Here is a 21,127-nt window from a genome sequence, read left to right as displayed (position 1 = left end):
GGGCGCGGCGGCCGCAGGTGGGGCCGGGCCGTGCCGGGCGCGCTACGCCGGTGGCGCAGGGCCCGCGGGGCTGCCGTGCGCAGTTGGCGCAGCGGGCGCCGTTGGCGCAGGCGGCGCGGCCGGCGCGGGGCGCGCTCAGGTGCGGGCGAGGGGCGGGCGCGGGCCCGGCAGCCGCAGCCTATGGGCGCGCGGGGCGCGGTCACGTGCGCAGCCCCGCTCGGCGCTGCGGAGCCGGAGCAGCCGCACGGGGCCGCGCCGCCGGGACGGGGCCGCGCCGGGGCCGCCGCCGAGCGGGGTGAGGCGGGCGGGCGGCGGGGAGGGCGCGGGGCGGCGGGCGGCCGTGCCCGGGGCCGCTCCGACCGCGCGCCGGGCGCTGCGGGCAGCAGGCAAGGGCAGGACGCGGCGCGGGGGCGCGCGGGGCGGGGGCGCTGCTGCGCGCGGGGCCGCGGGCGGGGGGGCTCGGCGGCACCGAGCGGGGAGGGGGGCCCTTCCGCCGGCTGCGGGACCTTTGCGGGGAGGGCTACCAGTGATGGGGCTGTATACCTGTGCGGGGCGCGCTACCTGTGCTGGGGCGCGCTACCAGTGATGGGGCTGTATACCTGTGCTGGGGGGCGCTACCTGTGCTGGGGCGCGCTACCTGTGATGGGGCTGTATACCTGTGCGGGGCGCGCTACCTGTGATGGGGCGCGCTACCTGTGCAGGGAGGGCTACCTGTGCTGGGGCGCGCTACCTGTGCTGGGGCGCGCTACCTGTGCGGGGAGGGGTACCTGTGATGGGGCGCGCTACCTGTGCCGGGGCATGTTACCTGTGCTGGGAACTGGGGCGCGTTACCTGTCCCAGAGGCGCCTTACCTGTGCGGGGTGCCTTACCTGCCCCGGGGCGCGCCGGTGGCGGCGGGGCCGGAGCGCTGTCCCCTCGCTGCCGTCCCCTCGCTGCCGTCCCCTCGCTGCCGTCCCCTCGCTGCCGTCCCCTCGCTGCCGTCCCCTCGCTGCTGTCCCCGGCGCGCTGCGGGGCCGCTCCCGGGGCTGAGCGGGCTCCCGGCTTTGGGGACACTCAGCAGTGTTTTGGGTCACGGTTTGTTTGGGTTTTTTCCTCTTTCATGCCGGGTTCGCTGTGCGCTGGATTGTGACAATCATTAACCTGCTATTTTTGCTGCAAGTGAGAGTAGGAGAGGAATAAGCAGAGAGTGACACACAGGCTACTGAGCAGAGCAAAACTGGAGTTTTTAGTCAAAGCAGAAATATGTATTGTCTGGCTAAATGTCTTATTATTTATTTACATGGCTCTGAAAATGGTGCCATGTGATTTACAGAAACAAGAGAGCAAACATTCCAAACAGCTCCTGCACAGGGTATGGCAGAACAGAAAATGTGTGAGTGGGGGGGTCCTGGATGTGTCTGAATTATTTTTTTTCTTTATCTGTGTCTTATAGTTTGTTAACAATTTTTAAAAGTTTATCATGCTTTGTCCTGGAAAACTCAGAAATGCTGTGTGTGGTTAAAGCAGAAACAGCCTTAAGTGGGGTTTCTTGTCAGGAATATCAGGTATGTCAGCTCTCCAGTTCCAAAAAATGTTTGTAAGTTCATTAAAATAGCTGGGCTATTTAACTTAATTTAAAGTAGCTGGGTGTTCTAGCAAGCATTTGAAGCCTGGCCTTGTAGGGTAAAGACAGAAAATGAAGATATTTCCTCTATTCATGCACAATACTTTTTAACATCCTTAGAAAGAATGGAGAAAAAAGGACTGTTTGCAAAACTTGGTCTAGTTTTCTTTGATTTTCAGATGTGGTAACCATTTCTGAGACCCAAAGGAAGCAGCAGAGAGGAAGGAAGGAAGGAGGATGGAGCAGTGCTGTCTGTACTTGGAGGGGAGGCTGTAAAAACTTTGGGAATGGGAAGGGAGGAAGGCCTGGCAGCCTCTGGAGAGACTGCATTGCTCTGTGTGTGCACAAGGTCATTGCTCTTGGTCTCTGAAAAGCAAAAGTGTTTTCCAAGAGTTTAAACAGGCACCTCTTCAGTGGGCCATCAGAAAGGTGGAAAAGTTGAGTGTGTTATTTCCTGCTGGTGTAGAGAGAAGGGAGAAATCCATGTCAGCAGACACTGCCTGACTGTGGCTTCTGAATTCCTGGTCGTTTTTAGGAGGTTGGACTTGCCAATCGTTTTCCTTTGCTTTGTGTTGGTGTAGAATGGAGAGATGTGAAGAGTGGATAAGGTTTGCTAATAGTGAGGTTTTAATGCCCTCAGTTCTCTGTTTCTCAGAATCTCATCACTGATGGTGCCAGTTTGGTGCTGCTTTGGGTAGTTCAAACAGAATCTCCAGTGTTGCTGATTTTGTTAGTCCTGATTTTATATAAAGGGGTTTTATTTGCATGGGCTGTTCATCCAGACTAGTTGTTCCTGCTTATCTCCACATCTCTGCACAAAGAAGATGCTGATGAAGTGCCAGTTCTTGCTCCACGTGGTTGATGGGCTGAATATGGGGTGGAAATCTATGACTTAATTTCTTGGAAACTGGAGAAAGATTCCACCTGGAAATACCTGTGTGTTGGGGGCTGGGGGAGCCCCGGGGTATCTCTTGGGGAAGGTGCTGAAGTGACCCAATCCAGCCTTGAGGACTGTCCCAGGGGAGGGAGTTTCAGACACAACTGATTCCATACCAGAGGCTCAGAGGCACGAGAAGAAGGGTAAGCAATGGAAAGGTACAACAGAAGATGGCACAAGGCAGGCCATGCCAGGCCTGAACATGAGAGAAACAGTTTAGGCTCCAGTGGATGTGGGGATTTTGGTGACCCTTGTTTCTGACCTATAAGCAGGTTTCCCATGGATGTTCATTCAGGAACATGATGCTGAAGGTCACAGAACTCTCATTTGAAACCCCTCGGTTCCTGAAAGGCCTGTGGGTGGACTGAGATTTTGGGGAGTTTGAACTGTGAAATCTTGTTTGGAAATTAAAAAAAAAATCTACAAAAAAAAAGGTAGTGAAAGAAGCTGCTTCATGTTGTGAAAAACCTCACTGTGGAATCATAAAAGCTGCAGTTTTTCCATGTTGCTTTGGAAGCAGCTGAACTTTGTAACTTGGCATGTAAATAGAGCTCTTTGAAGAGCTCATCCATGCCGGAAGGAGGGAGGGAAAGGCTCTGGCTGGTAACAAGATTCTGAGTGTGTAAAAACCCACCGTGGGCATGTTTGGCTGTTATAACAGAGGACAGAAGTTTGTCCTGGGCTGGGGTGATGTGCAGGCACCTACAAGTGGCCAGTGTGTGTCAGTGTGAATATGGAAACAGTGGAACTGTGGAGTTTGAGTATTTCATAGACTGGGCTGGGTGAGGGGAGCCCTGGGAGCAGTGAGGGGGTACCTGGGAGGTTCTGGTCGCTGAGGGAGATGCTGGGCGAGGCTGCAGAGGGTCAGGTCAGGCAGCACCTCCCTGGGCTCCCTTCCAGCTCCTGCTGAGCTTGGATTTATGGTGTCTCTCACCATGCCAACAGCAGAGCCCAGCGTGGCATTTTGGGGTCTGTACCTCACTCAGTGGGCCTGGGGGAGGGAGGACTTCAACAACAACACCCACATGAGGAGCACTTGGCTGGTGGAGTGCCCTGGATTTGCTGTAGCCCAGCAGTCTTGGCAAGGGAGGATTGCATTGCTGCTGAATGTGCTGCAGGGATGAAACCAAAAGGAAAATTCCTGTTTAAAGCAACATGAGAAACTGATACAGATTTAGAGAGCAGAAAAATTTTAAGTCTCAAACCTCTCTGTAGAAACCAGAGTTTGAGGACATTTGTTACACTCACAGCGTGATTTGACAAACAGAAACTTTGTACTTGATGTTTAAGGAAGCAGAGGCATGAACTGCCTCACCTGATTTTGCTGATATCTCTTGTTAAAAGCAATAATTGATACAACCTACAAGGCCAAAGACAATATTTTTTCAGTTGTACTTCTGCAGTTCTTGGCACTTGTGCAGTTTTTCCTTCCTATGTGCAGGTTTTTCACTGAGCACTGATGACAGAACAGTCACAGTCTGTGGCTGTGTCAGCTCACAGAGGGACAGTGTTCCTACTGAACTTCTTTAAAAGCCTCAATTCATGTCACTTAACAAAAACCTGCAAGGAATTCTTATAAATTTTATGAGTGAGTAAACATGTTGCTCTTTGGATTTTTGGGCTTTATTTTGTAGCTAAATTACCTTATGTTTCTGGTGATCAAAAAATGCAGCTGAGCTGGCTGGAAACCCCAACCTTCTCAACTGCTAAAGGCCAGGGATTAATTAGGGCCATTGTTTTACCTCATTTTTTCTAGAACTATGCAGAACTGTGTAACTCTTGTAGTACAATATTGTTGTAGCATGCTGGTACATTAGAGGTGTAAATGGATGTTGAAGAGGAATAATGATATGAAATCCTTTTTAGAGGATCTCTTGGATTGTGGAAACGTAAGTGATCCTGCCACATGGGTTGATTTACATTAGTTCCCTTGTGTTGTGGTCTGGCATGGTATTTAAGATGCTACTGGTGATTGACATAACAAAATGTAAATTATATGCTGTTTTCCCAAGGTCTAATTTATCTGCCGTGGGGTTTGTGTACCAACAGTACTGAGCTCTTCTTACAATAATGTTTCTCTTTCATGTAATGCCTACACAGGGGAATTGAATTTCTCTTAATTGTATGCTTAAAAGGAAAATAAAATTGGGGTGTGTATGGCTATCCCAGTAAATTAAATTTTGCTGCTTCTTGTTCTTTTTGTGCACTCACTCTAAATTGACTGTATTGAAAAATTAAATGTTTGGATATCTGGTTGGGAAGAACACTGTTACTTGTGGGTAGCCATGAGAGATCACAGAACCTGAGGAAATCTTACAAACCAGAGTGGGTTTAGATTTGAGACCTTAAACTCTGAAGAAGTGAAACAGTGACTGAAGCAGAACTTGACACTTTGCTTGGCAGTAAATGAACTCAGTGGTGAGAAACTGGTGCTGCCTCATAGAAACTGCCCCCCAGCAGGAGCAGAAAAGGGCAGGCTGAGTTTAGGGCTTTTACCTCCCTCTTTTTTCTCTGATTCTTGGGAGGGGAGACACTTCCACTGAACACATTCCTGGTTTGAGTTGTCACCCAGCAGATTGGATTGTTGGCACAGCGTGTCAAGTGTTGGGCCCTCCAGTGTTTGGTGTTCCCTGAGACACAGGGATGATGTTCCCTGGGGAAATGTTTCCCCTGAGCTCTTGCTCTGGGTTGATAACCCCAGACGGAATCCTCCCTACTGCCAGTTCCCAGCTGGCAGCACCTGCCTCCTGCAGAAGCAGAAGAGCCCCCAGGGGAGTGGGAGGCCCAGCCCCCCTGCCCTGGGAGCTGGGTCGTGTTCCCACAGAGGGGCTTTGGCAAACCTGTCCCTGCAGAGGCCCAGGCTGTGGGCAGGGACCTTTGGGCACCCAGCACCCTGAGGGCTTGCCAAAAAAATGGGTTAGTCCAGTCTCAGTGGTGCTGTGAAACTGATACACCTCTTTTGGTCTGTGTTTAAAGGAGAAGGGTCCTGTCCCTGTGGATTGTGGGAAGTCCTGGTGGATCCTGGAGGATCACAGTGTGCTCTCTCAGCCTCTGTGCACTTAGTGCTTTTCCACTTTGGTCCTCTGATTGCTGTGTGTGTGATGTGACAATTTTGGGACATTTACTTGAATGGAAAGAATAGAATTTAATGGAATAGAAGGGGGAGCTGTAGGTGTACAGCCTGTGACCTCAGGGGGGGGAAGTACCAGAGAACACACCCAGCCAGTGCAAAGATGGGGGCTGTGGTGTGATGGAACCAGTAGAGAACATGGATCTCCAAGTAGGAAAGTTGAAGGGGTTGCAAAGGAATCCATAAAGGACAATATGAAAGACCATAAAATGCTTGTAGAGAAAATTGAGGAATGGAAAGTACCCATAAAAATCTGGGAAGTGTTTGGCCCCATAATGCCATCTATTGTGGTCGTGCAGCCCAGGGCCAAGCCTGGACTAATCTGGAGTGGATGAGTAAGAGGCATTTCGGGTTTGGTTGTACTTTACCACAAGGTGAATTCTAGAGACCTGACTGGCTAATTTTTGGTTTTCTTCTTTTATATAAAGACATGAAAGATGTGCTTAGGTGGGATCTTCTGTTAATGGGCAACACTTGAGATGAATGTTGTAACTCTAAACACTGTGAAACAAAGAAGAGGAGAAATTTGTATGGCCTCAGTTCTTGGCATCTTTGCTGAACAATAACTGCAGTGAGAACTGGAGATGTTTTCTTTTCACCTTAAGTAAACCAGGTTGAAATCCTGCCTGAAAACCTTCTGTAGCTGGTGCCTTCACTGGAGTGAAGGAGTGTGGGCTCATCTTGTTTGCTTCAAAGACCTTTGCTAAACTGAGAAATGAGATCTCAGATGTAATCTCAGGTATCTGCTGGAATTTGTAAATGCATAGATACAGACACAGAACATTTGGATTTCTGCTCCAGTCTCTTCCCCTTTACTCTTTAACTGGTTTAGCTCAGCAGAGGATGAGAGGCATAAATGCCCAAGGAGTGATTTCTCCCCACCTCTGCTTTGAAGGACCCTTTTCCATGTCCCAGGGTCTCTTTTCAGAGAGCTAAAGCCATTTGGTGAGCAGTTATTTAGGGTTCTAATGCTTCATGATCTCCTGATTTGATGTCTGGATAATTGGACTTGGCAAACAGATTAGGGCTTCTTTGGTTACCCAGTGATGCTGTCCAAGTCCTCCATCATACAGAGACTTAATCTGTTCCTTTAAAGTGCTCAGCTGTGCCATTTGGGTGCCCTTAAAGGGCAGCACCAGGCTGGGAATGCAGTGCTGGCCACGGGTGGGGCACTCAGGGTAACTGGGAGTGTTCCCTCTCAAACTGGACACTGCTAAAAACCCAGTGGGTAAAACCCTTCACTGCCAGACACTGAGCAGCTCTGGGATCCAGGCAAAGTGTCTGGTGATTAACCTGCAAGTATTGATTAGGGGAGTTTGGCCCCTTTTCAAGTCCTGCTGCTGATTTACCACACAATTTAATTACTTTGTGTCTGAAGTTCCCCTATAAAGATCTGAAATATCTGTCTTGGAGAAACCTGTTATTTTAAAACCAGTGATAACTGTACTCTGGTAAATATGGTGACAAGTGTTCTAGAAAAGCCAGGAAGAAAGGCAAACACTGGGAAAGGGGGGGAGACAAAACTGATAACTTCTCTGCTTCTGGTGGGTGAGGGTGAAATTGGTGACTGCCAAAAATATGAGCTCAGAGAAGTAGCTTGTTCTGCTCTGAGCCCACATCTGTACACACCTCCTCATCTCTACAGATGGCCAGGAGGCTGGAGAGAGAACACAGTTGTCTAAATTTGTGTAAGAGAAAAGAATCATGACTCCCACCTTGGAGCTGCATAAGAACCTCCTGTAACTGGGGTGTTTGCAACAATTTAAAGATTTGGTTGACTTTGTAGTCTTAGCAAATTATGTGAAACCTGACTCTGTTTGTAGTTGCTAAATAAGTAACTTTTTAATATTAATTTGTATTAAAAGGTGGCTGTCTGGAACTGTACTCTTTATTCCTTCAAAACTAGCCTGCTAAGGAATAAATTTGATCTAAACTCATCTTTGCATGCTGATGCTTTAACAACTTCTAAGACACTTTTCCACTTTAGATTTCGTACTTCTTCACATTTTGGAAGAAACAACTGTCACAATAGTGATGGTGCTATCTGAAACAATCATGATAAAAGGCACAAAGATAAAAACAAAATATGTTTGCCTTTATGTTTCTTTTCTACTCCCATTAGTGTGGTAATGAGATTCTTTTACACTGTTTTCATACAGTCTGCTGTATCTTTGAGGGAATTCTGTCATTTCCCCTTTGTCAGCCCAGGAGATAAAGGATATTGTTCAAAGCAGGTAGGTAGGAGTCAGGATTATGTAAGTGGTGACCTCTTGACCAAAAATCTGGTTTTGTGGATGTGGCCTCATGTAATAGAATAAAGAGCAGTTCAGGAAGTGCCTCTGTGACAGGTCTGTGCTTTGCAGAGGGGTTGGACACTGCATGTCCCTGAGCTGTGACTGTCCACAGTGCTCCTCTCCACCCCCAGCGCTGATGAGCCTGAAACTGGAAACTTCCTGACCCTTCTGAAAACAAACGAGCAGTGTTGTTGAACTTCTTGTGGGTCAGGAGCCTGAGCTTCATGCCAAGTTTTCAGTGTGAGACAAAGTAGGACTGCAGAGTTAAGGGAAAACTCTTGCAAAGGGTGTTTATATGGAATTGATGAAGCTGTGACTGTTGAGAATCTACAGCAGGTTCTTCAAAGGGTAACAAGAGATGTCCTGCCCTAAACATCCTTCAGTGACTGACAGTTCTTAGCTGAGAAACGTCCCCAGTGCAGAGGTGCAGTGTTTTGTTCCTTAATAGGCCTCTGCACATCAGTGTTACAGTACCCACGTTACAGCTGGCCCTGCTCTCCCTGTGCAGCTGGGTGGTAACAAACCTCTGTTTTGGTTCCTGTTGAGATGCTTCCAAGTGTGCTTTTAGTGGTGCAGCACCAGCCCCTTGCCTTTGTCATAACAGCATTCCACCCTCCCTGAGGACTTGCAGTAGCCCCATGAGCACAGTCCCTTCCAGCACCGTGTCTGCCAAACCTCCTCTCGTGCCTGTGTCAAATTCCGTGAAATTTGGGAGGGGAACAAGTGAACTGGAGGGATGTTAAGGGTAAAGAGGCTCCAGAAGTGTTTGCAGAGAAATGGGCAGCTACAGAGTTGAGCTCAGCTGGTTGGGATCAATGGATTGCCCAGGGAGGTGGGGTGAGTGCAGGTGACACTGTCAAATGTTCCTGCTGGAGTATCCACTTACTGATGCTTCTGCAGTTACTGCAGGCTCTGAGTATCACTGAACTGGTGCTTCTGCAGTTGCTGCAGGAACTGTTGGCTCAGGATGTCTCCTTGCAGTTCTCCTTCAGAGGGAGGACTGCTGGGGCAGAGCTTGGCTGGGCATGGGGCTCTCTGGTACGTTCACCATTTCCTTTCTCACTGCCATCTGTAATCTTTATTTTCATACAAATCCCTTGCCCAGCTTCTTTTCTTTTGCTTATAAAGGCTTGAGCTGTATGTGGCACTCGCAGTGAAGGAGTCCTCTTGTGCCAGAAGAACAAAGACTTGCTTTCTGTTTGTGCTGGGCACCACTGCTTTGCAGTAGTTCTAGTGCCAGTTTGAGCAGGTGCACCTTGTCTCAATGAGCTCCCTTTGCCCTCATCACACAGCACAGCAGTGAGTCTCATGCACAGTCTATAGAAAACTGAATTTTGGCAGAGAGCTGAGGAGTGCAGGATTTGCTGTACTTCCCCTCTTTTTCCTTTTCCCTGCTCTGCTTTTTTATTTGTGCTGCTCTCGTGTTGCAGTTGGTGATCATTGTAGGTCCTTTCCAGCTGAAAATACTCTAAAGGTTTGAAAAATCTCCTGGAAAGGTCTAGGATCAAAGCAGCCATCCTGAATGAACTCACAGGAATTACAAACTGCTGTTGGATGGCTGGGGCTTAGTGTGGAGCTGATTGGAGACCTTGTTTGAGGGGTGGGATTGGGGTGACATCTGCACTTCTGGTCATCCAGGAGCTCCCAATGTCAGAGAGATGCTCTCAGACCCTCCATCCTTCTCATTACTGTTTGGGTGTTTTGGACCACCTAATATCTAGTGTGAAGGCTGGGGGGTTTGCTTGGTTTTTTTGTTTAAGAGGTAGAGAAGAATGAACTCCCTTATCCTCCATAGCCAGTTTCTGTGTCTCTTAAAGCTCTAGAAAAACCAAACTGCAATGACAGCTGCATTGAGGGTTTTTCCTTCAAAGCCAAACAATGTGGTAGAATTTGGTGTCCAGAGATGCTCAGTGCTGAGGAGCTGCTTTAAAGAGCAAGGCTGCAAAGCTTCCTCTTACCTTGCAGAAAGGCTTGGTCCCTTACTAGTGCCCTGAAATGCTGTTCTTGTTCTGCTCCTGTTCTTCCCGAGGACTGACTGTGTGTGTCCTGCTGCCTGACAAAGAGGGGCTCCTTTGTCCTCCCTGGAAAAAGACACAAAGTTCCTGAGTCCACCTCAGTTTGACTTTCAAAAGAGCAGAGTGCTCAAAAAATGTGATGCCTGAAAGGAGGACACGTTGTGAATTGGATTCCTGAGTTTAATGAGAGCTTATTGGGATATTGAATTGCTAATTTGTATCTCCTGAATGCCCAGGTAGTTGTTGTGAGGCGTTTCCTGTGGCAGGTTGCCAGGCTGACCCCTGAGAAGGGTGTGCTCCTGCAGGAGAGGGGGTGGCAGAGGCAGCCAGGGATGCAGTGTCTGCCCAAATTAAACTAATGAAGCCTCAGGAAAAGGGGGGAGAGGATTGCTGGGGTGTGTAGCAAATGCAAAACTGCTTTTCCAAGTCCTGCCACAGCTTTACTGGGGCACTGGGCAAGTCTCTTGAAGCACTGGGGTCTCTGCTAAATGCAAACATTTATATCCATTACAGCAATTGCAGCAGTAATGTTTGAAGTGGTGTGGAATTCTTGTGTGTGTACCTCAGGTCTGATTTTGGGGTTTTTGTAATAAAAGCACACTGAAACTTGATTCTGTAATCAGAATGGGAGAGACTGAATAGAGTTTTTTTAGTCCCTGCTAAGTCCAGCATGGAGGTTCCATCTCCCCCAGGGTGGCAGTGGGAGAAGGGCAGTACTGGCTGGTTACTGGGAGATGGAGAAGTACTTTCCCAGATTTCTTTGGTTTGTTACCTCTGAGCTGTTCCATTCACTTCATTGTTCATGGTGCTGAAGAAACACTTTGCCTCTTGGGTGGGTGCAGACTTTGCTGGTGAACTTGCAGGGACTGCCAGTTCCACAGAGCCCCTTGGTGACACGTGCCTGCTTTTGTTGTATCTCCTTGCAGTATTTAACAGCCTAGAAATGCAGTGTATTCTCCCCGTGGTAATTGGACCAAAAGGACCACAGCCACTTTGACTGCAGTTCTGTGAGTGTGTTCTGCACCAAACTGTGCTTACCCTTCCATGGGGATAATGCTGATTCCTCTGTTAGCTTTGAACTTTCATGGCAATATTCCAACAAATAAAACCACTGCTTAAGTTCCAATCTTAACACAGAGATAGGTGGAAGGTCTCTGTCACTGAAACCATGTGTTCAAAGGCATGATGCTTTTCTCCCAAGTTCTGCAGAGTAATAGGACAGATCCTGGTCTGGATTGCACAAGACTGGGTCAGTTTAAAGTCTGCCAAGTTGTAATTTGCAATTTCTAGAGGTTTAGAAGAGAAACATCTGAGTGCCTGCAGAAATCATCATTCTAAATTTAACTTCTGGGTTTTGCCTCAGAGAAGTGTGAAACTGCCTGGTGATGTTTGTGCATTGGATTTCAGGGACAGCCCTGCCCTGTGCTGCCAGTTCTGCTGCTCTGAGGGAGTTCTAAGGGCTTTAGAGCAGAATCCTCAGTGAAAAAGTCTTAGCTAGGTTTAACTACTTTTTGTTTCTCTCAAAACAAGCGAGAAGCATTTGCAAGAATGTTCTTTTACCTTGTTTTCTTTAATGTATTTCTGCAGTTAATTAATTAGGAACTAACTTTTAGAGGCCAGTAAGAACCATTTCTGAACGTCCTGTGGCAGCAAAGTGTGGGAGTTTGCAAATATCACTGGGAAGGCCCAATACAGAGACTTGTTTGCACACCAGAGGAGCTGTGCAAAGTGAAAACTCACAAACCAGCAGAACCAAGTGCTCTGTCAGTGCACAAAGCATTTATGTATCTTGTTAAGAAGGATTTTTCTAATCAACACAAAATTTTCAGGCTGTAGAGCTGAATTTTGTTTGAACTGTGGACTGTGCTACATTGGTGGCATTATAACCTCATAACCTGGCATTTTTAGACCACTAAAAGTACAGGTTTAGACTGAAAAGCAGGGGGAGGTTCCTGTGCTGACAAGAGCAGAGTTCAGTGATGGTGTTGACAGGGACTCCCCTTCCACAGGGGACTAAGCAGGCAATAAAAACGTTTACACTCTAATCTGGTTTCCTTCTCACTTCTCCCGGAGGGGTGGAAGCGTTTCCATCCCACTGTTCACTCGAGGAACACCCTCAGCCTGTGAGGGAGGTGGTTTCTAATCCCAGGTTTGGTCCTGCCCTCTGCATCTGGACCCCTGTGCTCTCCCACCCTGACAGGTGGGGGCTTCCCAAGTGCAGCTTCTGCAGAGAAACAAAATAAACCCCTTCAGTGTGGCTTTCAGGAGCAGCAGCTCTGCCCCTGTCAGGGGAACTGAGAGTTTTGCTGCCCTGACCTCCCTGCAGAGCAGAGGGCTCTGAGTGCTGCTCCTGCTGGCACAGGCTGTTTGCTGCTGGACAGGACAGAGTGGGGTTTGCAGCAGCTCCATCACACCCCCCCAGGCTCCCCACGCTCACGGGGCAGCAGCTCCTGTGGCTCCTGGGCTGCCTCCAGGAGGCTCCTGGTGCTCTCCTGCTGGTCAGGGATTTGCTGCTTGATGCTGACAGAGGACAAGGTCTGACGTTGGGGACTTGATCCAAATGGTGGTGAATGCAAAGACCAAGGAAGCTTCTTTAGCAGGTAAAAGTGTCTTTCCTGCTGTTGCAAGTGACGCAGTGGGAGGACATCATTATCTGTAAGGAGAAATGAAATTAATTCAGAGCCCTACAGGAAATGGAAGGAGGTGAAACCAGCAAAGTTCTGTCCATGGTCTTCAAAATGCCATCCACAGGGATTGGCACATTTATCCTGACAGCTTCTTTTTTTTCTCCCAGACTTTATTTGAAATTCAAAAGATAGAAAAAGATTGAATGTAGCTTCTCAAGTGTAACAACACCTACTTAGCACAGTTGTGTTCTCCAAAGATACTGGAGACACCTAATTGTGGTGAATTTTTTGATTTCAACATCTTGTTAAAAATAAGCAAACAAAAAGAGTCTGTGGAATTCATTACTCCTCTCAGGAAGCTCCTAAGGATAAGACTGACAGATGTAACTTACACTGAGAAATTGATTTTGTAGCCTGGCTCGTGGTCTTCCAGCTGAGCATTTGCACCATGGCTGGTCCCTGCTAAAGTTGCCTTTTTTCCTTCCCAAACCTGTCCTGTGCCATGTGAACTGGAGAGAGGAATAACAGATGAGTTTTGCAACTGCAGTTGGCAGCTCTGACAGCACATGAGTGCAGTGGAGATCTGCTGAGGCCAGAGGATGCTGGGCTGAGCCCACTGAAAGTATTTTTAGACTCCTGATTTTCCAGGGCAATAGGACTTTTGTTTTTATTTATGAATTTTGTAAATCTCTAAATGTATTTGTGGCTCTTTTGCTTCCTCTTGCCCAAGCTGGGACTTCCTACTGCCAAGTCTTGTCCAAGACAAACAGTGGACTTGGGTCACCAGTGTCAGACTGAGGGTTCTTTCTCTGCCATCTCACACAGTGCTGTGTGGGGTGTTTTGCTTTGATGGATGTTGTTGCTACTTTTCCTGCCAAAATAACCTAATTCAAATCTTTTGGTAGGGTTATTGTGCATTTGAGGTAAATAATTGTGTTCTGAGGCTGAAAATGGGTGGCAGGCAGGGTGCCCTTCCCTGGAGAGAGCCCCTGCTCTGCCACAGGGGGATGTGCTGTGTTGGGAGAGGGTTTCAACAGAGCCACTTCTGTTCCCCACACAGCCCAGGGTTGAGTTACAGATTCTGTTTCAGACCTTTCTGTGGAATTACATGTTCTGACGTTGAATCAAACTTCAAATAACACAGTTGGATGGGCAAGAGATGGCAAGAAAAACCACTTAAAACCTTAAGCTTTTAGTAACACAGAACCTTTGACAACGTGGTCTTTGACAAAACAGCCAATTAGTCAGAAAGTGAAAAATTAACCTGAACTTGTTCAGGACTCACAGTGGAAGTAAAACATGGGAAAAGTCTGATGGAGGACGTGCATTGGCTGAGAGCACAAGAGCTTTTTGCACAGTACTCACAGAGTCTAGTGGTCTTCCCTTCCAAATCCTTTTAAATCTTCTCTCCTTAATTAAAAAAAAGGTCACTGAGGCAGCAAGAGTGACATACTAGAAAATGCATTTCAGTGGAGAGTCATGAATGTTTAAACTGGCTGAAAGGCAGCTGGGCACGGCAGCCAGTGTGGGTTTGCAGTGCTGGGAACACACTGCCTGTATATACTGATGTTGGGGAAGAAATTCTTGGGGAGAAACTTGCTTTAATTTCACTGCTGAAGGTTGCTGAAATTTTAGTCAGAAGGAGAGCAGCTGTTCTTAAAAACATCTTAATGCTTTGAAACTGGAACTCCGTGTAAACACTGGGAAAATGTGACTCTGGAAGATGTATTTGCATTGGGGCTTTTGTAAGAATTACTCGATTTATTTACAACCAGAGGGTTAGGATCCATGCTGCCTTCCTGTCAGCTCACAATTCCCAGGATATGCATTAGCCTGAGCTGCAGAGCAGGGATCAGCTGGTGGAGTCAACTGCTTGGCTGTTGCCTCATGGAACTGATGGAGAGTGCAAACCACCAAAACTGGCAGATACAGAGTTACTGCAGGACAGTTCCTTCTCTAGTTGCCTTTTCTAACTTTTATTCATGGCCAGCCTAGGGATTGCCATGATTTCCAGCCTGTTCCAAGAGTGTTCCTGTGGCCTCTCAGTGCTGCAGAAGGCCCTGTTTGGTGGCAGTGGCCCCTTGGTGGCCGTTGCCCATCCCAGCCGTGGCTGTTGGGCTGCAGCTCAGGTCCACCTGCAGTATCCCATGTTCTATGGGATATGAATCACAGCAGCAGGAAACTGGGGCACTGCAGCTATTTGGTGGAGCTGGAGGTGCTGGGCAAGCACTGTCCCTGTGCTGAGCCTCCTGGACATGGTGGCTGCGTCCCATGGTGGTGGTGGGGCACAGGAGCCTCCAGGTAGGGCCGTGCCCACCAGAGACAGGGCGTGGGAGGCTCGGGGAGGTTGGGGATGTGCAGGGGCTCAGTGCTGGGATGGTGAGCAGCCCAGCATGGCACTGTGTGGTGGAGGAGGTAGAACTGTGATTCTCTTTTGGAGAATGTGATGTCATTTCAGGCAGAGCTCCAGAATTTTGCTTAAACCAGCACTCTCTCTGAAAAAATGACATTGCAGATGGTGAGTATCATTTCAGTGTAATGTAGTCCTGTTATTAATTTAATTAATTCTTCAGCTGTAAATGAATGCAGTCTGGGTTAGAATTTTGAGTGTGCATGTCAGATTATGACTGCAAAGTAGCTTCAGGTTCCCATTGTCCAGTTTAGCCAGGAGAGCAGGAATGCCTTTGTTAGGGTGTCACAAGCCAGAAATGAATTTAGCATTTCACAGACATTGGGAATCCAGTGGTGGTTTCTGCCTTGTCTCACATGAATACTTTGCTATTCATTATTTATGTATTATCCAATCTGTGACTTTTTAATTTACTATTTCCAGACACCTGCCAAGAAATGCACCCTTTAAGGTGTTCTGTTTTCTGTAGTGCTCAGTTTTATGGGTGATTCAGTTTTGGATATTTCTGAGTGGCTGAACAGCAAAAACATTAAACTGTTCATGTGTCAATTTGTGATTTAAGAGTCAACAGACAGTTTTTGTATCGTTTTGCACTTGGGCTCTACTCAGTCTTGCATCCTGACACTCATACCAAGGACATCTTCAGGAGAGTTTCCTTAGAGACCCTCTGTAGCCCTGGCAGTGCTGGGGGTTGTGCAGGTGTCAGGAACATGAGAAAAATCTGGAGGGAGATTTATGTAAAAAAAATCACCTGCTGGTGTGTGCTCTGAGGACCACCTGGTGAGCCTGATCTTCCTGTCCTCAGTAGTCAGCAGCAGGTTAAATCCCAAGGGAGAAGGATTTATATTCTTTCTAGAACTGTATTTGTTCTTATACATTACAATTCAATAGCTGCAGTTATTTCTACTAATGGTATTTCTTTCTGAGACTGGCTGGTGTGATTCTATCTAAAATAGAGCATTTTCTTCTTCAGATGATTGTGTATGTGCTCACACAGTGCCTCTGTTGTTCCTTTTTTAACCTTCCTGTTAGGCTGGTAATGATTTCCCCTTAGACCATCTTTTCTTCACCCTCTTTCCAGGAGCTAAAAATGAGCTCTGCTCTGACATCCTTGTTTCTTTTTACCTTAATACAATTATCTAGACTAAGCAATTGCTTGGCTTGGGCTCTTCAACTTCTTCAGTTGCTGTACCAGTGTGATTTATGTTGGCTGTTTTTCATTCCTTGCTCCACAGGCTGGAGGGGAACCCACATGTTCTCCCATTCCCAGTTGCAGCTTTGGCCCGAGGGTCCCCCAGCTGTGGGTCTGTGCCTGGGCACAGCTGGATTCTCCCCAGGAGCTCTCCCAGTGCCTCCCTCCACGCTGACAGTGGGCAGCTGCTGCTCCCTGAGCATTGGCAGAGCTCTGGGTCCTGCAGGGGGACTTTGGCTCCCCTGTTCTGATGGTTCCAGGTTCCAGCTCTGTTTCTCAGGTGTGTGCCTGCCCTTCACCTGGCTGAGGATGCTCCCGAGAGACCTCTGGGCACAGGAGCCTTTGCTTGAGATGTTGTGAGAACTGCACAGGCAGGAGTAATCCCAGACTCAAGTATTTGTTGTATGAAGTGTAAGAGTTTGCCAGAGGAAGTACCTTTCCAGCTTTTAACTGCACTGTTGCTTTGTAATTATTCATTTGGCTGGAAAATTCCAGCTTTCTGAAGGCTAACCCAGATGCAACTTTGCCAGGAAATGCATTACATGGAAAATAATGAAACTCCTATGAATACACAGTCTCCAGGTGAAATTGGATGCTGAGCATATTGTTGGCAGCAGCCTGAGCCTTATTAAATATGTATCCCAGAGTTAGGGCAGCACTGCTTTCCAGAGTGCTGCTGGGACTGAGAGTGGCCAGGATCTCTCTTCCTGTGGTGGGAAGGAGGAAGTTCTGTGCAGTGCACAGGGAGTTGGGATTTTAAATGGTGAATGTCTGCACAGGGAGCAGGTCAGCCATGCTTTGCAGGTTTCTCTGCCCTGTGCTCCTCTGAATCCTCATAAATTGTATTTCTTATCTGTTCCCCTCGGTTTGTTGATAGTTTTAACATGAGGGAAAACTATTTTGATATTTCTCTGTCAGTTATTTTGACATTAATCAACACTGCAGATCTTGTTTTGTTTGGTGTCTGGGTACATCATAAAGAGAGTTGCTGAAAGAGTTCAATTACAATATCAGCATCTCTGCCAAATGTATTGAGCTGTTCTGAAAAGCCGCTTGTCTTTTCTGACCCAGATACACAGTTTCCAACTGTGGGAGATGCTGCCAGAAAGGCTCTTGGCAGAAGGCCAGCAATAAAATTATACTGCAGAAAAAACACAACATATTTTCAGCAGCACTTTGTGTGGTGTGACGAAAAATTACCTGTCTCCTGAATGCAAAGCAGAGGCTAAAATAAACTTCCAGTGTGAAGTTGCAAGCCTCTCGTTCTGACTTCTGAAGGTCACAGAAAAGGATATAAATTCTAGTTTTTTCTGTACACCTTGGTCTGTGTTAGATACTCGTTGGTTTGTTATTAGCAACCTTGGTGCTGTGTTAACACCAGCGCTGCCTGCTCTGGGGTGGTGCAGCCTGCCCCTCTCAGGGGCAGACACTGTGTCAGGGAGATTAGCAGGGTGGAGGGTGGTTTTAGTGCTTCAGCTCAACATTGTCAGCGTGTGCCTTCTTGATGGAGCATTAAACCCCAATTTTCATGGTGTTCTACTTGGCCTGGCCAGGAGCCTGAGCAGCAGCTCAGTGAAGGGAGGGTTTGGGGTACTGGTGTCCAGTAACCCCAATTCCTCTCCTCTGCTGCACCAGTAACCGTTCCGTGCCAGGTGCCCCTGCAGGGGTATCTTGGGAAGCCAAGCAGAGTTCATGTCTCCTTTCTAGAGGCTCCTGACTGTGGTATTTCAGCCCCCATGGAGTGCAGTACCTGTCTCTCCTGCCCTTTCACTCCCCACAGGCACCTGAGCATGTTCCCCCTCCGGGCTGTGTCACTGCCTGTCCCTGGGGCTGCACTGCAGGAACATCTCCTGCTGCAAAAGCCTCCTCTGGAATTCTTTTCGTTTGTCTTGTGCCAAAGCATAAACTTCCTCTGTGAAGGATGGGATGTTTAATGGAACTGTTGCTACACTGTCACAGTGTTTTAATAACAATCCTAAAGTGTCAAATCCCCAGTCATTTTAAACCACTCTGCAGACTCTGCTCGGCTCCGTCGTGACCTGGTTTGGAGACAGTGACTATTTACTTTTCTTTTACACTTTAGGGCCACATGATGCAGAGCAAAAGCGACTTTTTCAAGGTCAGCAAGGTCTTGGTTGGTGCAAGGAGCTTTGTGTAGAAGTTTCCTTGCAAGTGTGGGTGGCAGCCCCTGGGTAAGACAGCCACACATTTTAATGTTGTGCTTTTTAGGCTGGGCATCAGGTGTTACTTCCCTGAGGATGCAGGAGCAAATGTCCTGCTAGAGGCTGGTACTGGAATGAGGCTGTTGGATTTATGGAATTGGTGCTCACTCCTTATAATGCTTTCTGATGTATTTGGTGCTGAGCTGTGTTGTGCTGCCTTAGTCCATATGGTTGGAGCAGATTTGATTTTGGTTTTCCTTAATTTAATTCTGCATGCTGTCAGATGTACTTTGTTCTGTATATTGTGTCTACACTTTCATAGTAAACTCCCTCCTGTTTAGTGCTTTTGTTGAAAATGTTCTCTCAAAGTCTGAACTAAATTAGGGTTTCACTCCTGTGCGTGTTTCTGAAATACTCGTAGGACGTTAATGACTTGGAAGACATCATATATCAGCTTCAACTCACCTTTCAGGGGGTTTGTTGAGCTTTCTGAATTTGGTGATAAAGATCCCTTTGTCGTTCAGCTCTCTGTGCCCTGACTCAGCCATGCACTGCTGAGAGAAAGGGCAGGTGAAACCAAATTCATAAATACCTTCATCCAACTTTTACTTGTCACTGAAAACTGAACCTGTCTTGAAAACAAGGGATCAGGTGCTGCCTGCTCAGGGCAGAGTATGGAGAGGTGGTGCTGTTTGTGCCCCCATCGTAGCTGTGAAACACACACTTTTGGTCTGTTTGGGATTTTCAAACACTGGAAGGCACATCCCGACCTGCTCCCTGAGGAGTGTCTATTTCCAGGACTCCTGATGTGTCTTGCAGACTTGCCCTCTGGACAAGAGCCTGCTCAGCATTTACTGAGCACCAGGATGTGCCCAGCCAGCTCTCTGTGCCCACCTGTTGTTTCAGTGCCCTGTGCGAGCCGATAAGCAACAGCTTGTGACAGTGTTGGGAGGGAGGGAGGGAGGGAGGGAGGGAGGGAGGGAGGCTGGAGAGGCTGCTCGGGGCACCTGCTGAAGTCAGCAACGCATTCCAGGGCCCTTCTCTGCCTGGGATTGCCAAGCTACAGCCACCAGAGATAACAGACCGAAAATAAGAAACGTGGGAGTGGCAGGGAAGAAGAGTAGGTGAAGAGAGCTGGAATTGAGTTTGGAGAGAGAATAAATTGAAATAGATGATCTAGAAACACGTTGCATAAAAGTCTCTCTAGTATTCTATCTGCTGACTCAAACTATTATTATTGCTCTACAAAACAAAAAGACCTTGCAAAGCGTCTGGTTGGTTCTGGAGATGAGGAAAGGCTGTGAATTGTGGAGAAGCTTGACTAGCTCACAGAACACACTGCCAAAGCACTGGTCTTTGCTCATTTTGCCTCCCAGCTGGCCCTGCCTGGCTTTCAGGAACTCTTAGGAGAAGAGGCTGGTCCTGTGAAAAGACATCCCCCTCCTTGATTGCTTCTGGGAAGCAATTTGGTAGAGTGTTAGTACACCTCGGTGGGTACAGAGCCTTGTGATGAGAAGTGGGGTCAGGCAGGGTTTTCAGTAGCTTGCTTTTCCCAAGTATTTTTAGTATGACTGTGCTTAACCCTCTTGGGGTTTCTTCCTTGGCAATCTGCAGCTGCTGGAGCAGACAGGCCCCTACACAGTGTTCTTGTTGCCTGGCTTTTTGTTTTACCCAGTTCTGCACCCTAAATTCAGTGGTATGAGGTACAACCAACTGCCAGGCACTTGCTGCCAAAGCTACTGGTCCTGCAAACCTGCTTAATTTCTTCCTAACTGGGGAAATAGGGAGGTAGGATTTGTCATTGCATTTTCCCCTGTCGTGTGCAAATCTCTATGGGAGGCAACATTTTAATTACTCCCTGTCACACCCGAGGTCTGAGCATCTCCTCAGCTTTCAAGTCATCTCACCTGCCCCTCTGCTGGTGCTGAACATGCATTTAATCTCTCACAGTGTCAGGATTCTCTGACACACAATGAGCACCATATTGCTGGAGGAGGGGGTCGGCATACAGGAGGAAAGGAAAACGTTTGAGTATATGTCAGGCTGCAGAAATTTACTGACTGGCTTTCCAATTGCTTCAAAACGTTGCTGGAGAGCTGATGCAACAGTATGTGCAGTGAAAGGAAAGCAGGAATTTTCAGCAAGGACTGGAGTGTCTTGCTGTGCAGTGAGCTTATGCTTTCCTCTCTCACATTACCTGCTCTGTTATTCTGCTCTGCTCTCTCACAGAGCATTTATTTGCAGCTTTCTGCTGCCAGTGCTGGTGGTTGTTTCCCAGTTTAGTACAAGGAGGCTGCTCTCACAGGATCCTCTGTGTGCTGAGTGCTGGGAGAGGCAGTGTAGGGGCAGCACAGGCGGTGTGGGTGATTTCAGCTGAGCTGCTCGAAGGTCTGACGTCTGCAGTGCCTTAGAATGTGCCTGTCTTCCTTTAAATAACAGCTTGCACTTATTGCCACCTGAAGCCTTGGTTCTGGTTGTGCAGCCTCTGACACAGGATCTAGGGCTGCAATGGGGATTTCAGCAGATAATTAGATATGGTCTGTTGGATTCCTGACGTGCATGTGACATAAAAATAGAGACTTCTTGAGCTGGTTTCACATAGAGCTTGTTTGCAATGCTGGATTTCCTGCCCTCCTCGTCCCAGAAACTGGGATTGCAGGAAGGCTGACAAACCTCCCTGAGATCAGCCTTGGCATGGGCACATCTCAAAAAGTTGCTTTCACAGAGACTTCTGCTTGCTGGGGAATAACTGCTCAG

The 21,127-nt window shown here is 47.8% G+C and overlaps 1 protein-coding gene across 6 annotated transcripts in view; it reads left to right on the top strand.

The window, feature by feature from the left end:
- Positions 1–202: 202 nt before the first annotated feature.
- Positions 203–21,127, top strand: part of STRBP (spermatid perinuclear RNA binding protein) — a 49,800-nt gene continuing 28,875 nt past the window's right edge. For 5 of the 6 annotated variants that reach the window (XM_071574328.1, XM_071574329.1, XM_071574330.1 and 2 more), the window contains exon 1: positions 203–295. The gene's annotated coding sequence lies outside the window, so the exon portion shown is untranslated. The other variant, XM_071574326.1, reaches the window with a different exon arrangement.

The sequence above is a fragment of the Pithys albifrons genome, chromosome 20 (genome assembly GCF_047495875.1).
Source record: "Pithys albifrons albifrons isolate INPA30051 chromosome 20, PitAlb_v1, whole genome shotgun sequence".
Classification (NCBI taxonomy): domain Eukaryota; kingdom Metazoa; phylum Chordata; class Aves; order Passeriformes; family Thamnophilidae; genus Pithys; species Pithys albifrons.
The sequence above is the reverse complement of the archived record's forward strand: the minus strand, read 5'-3'. Positions and strand labels throughout refer to the sequence as shown.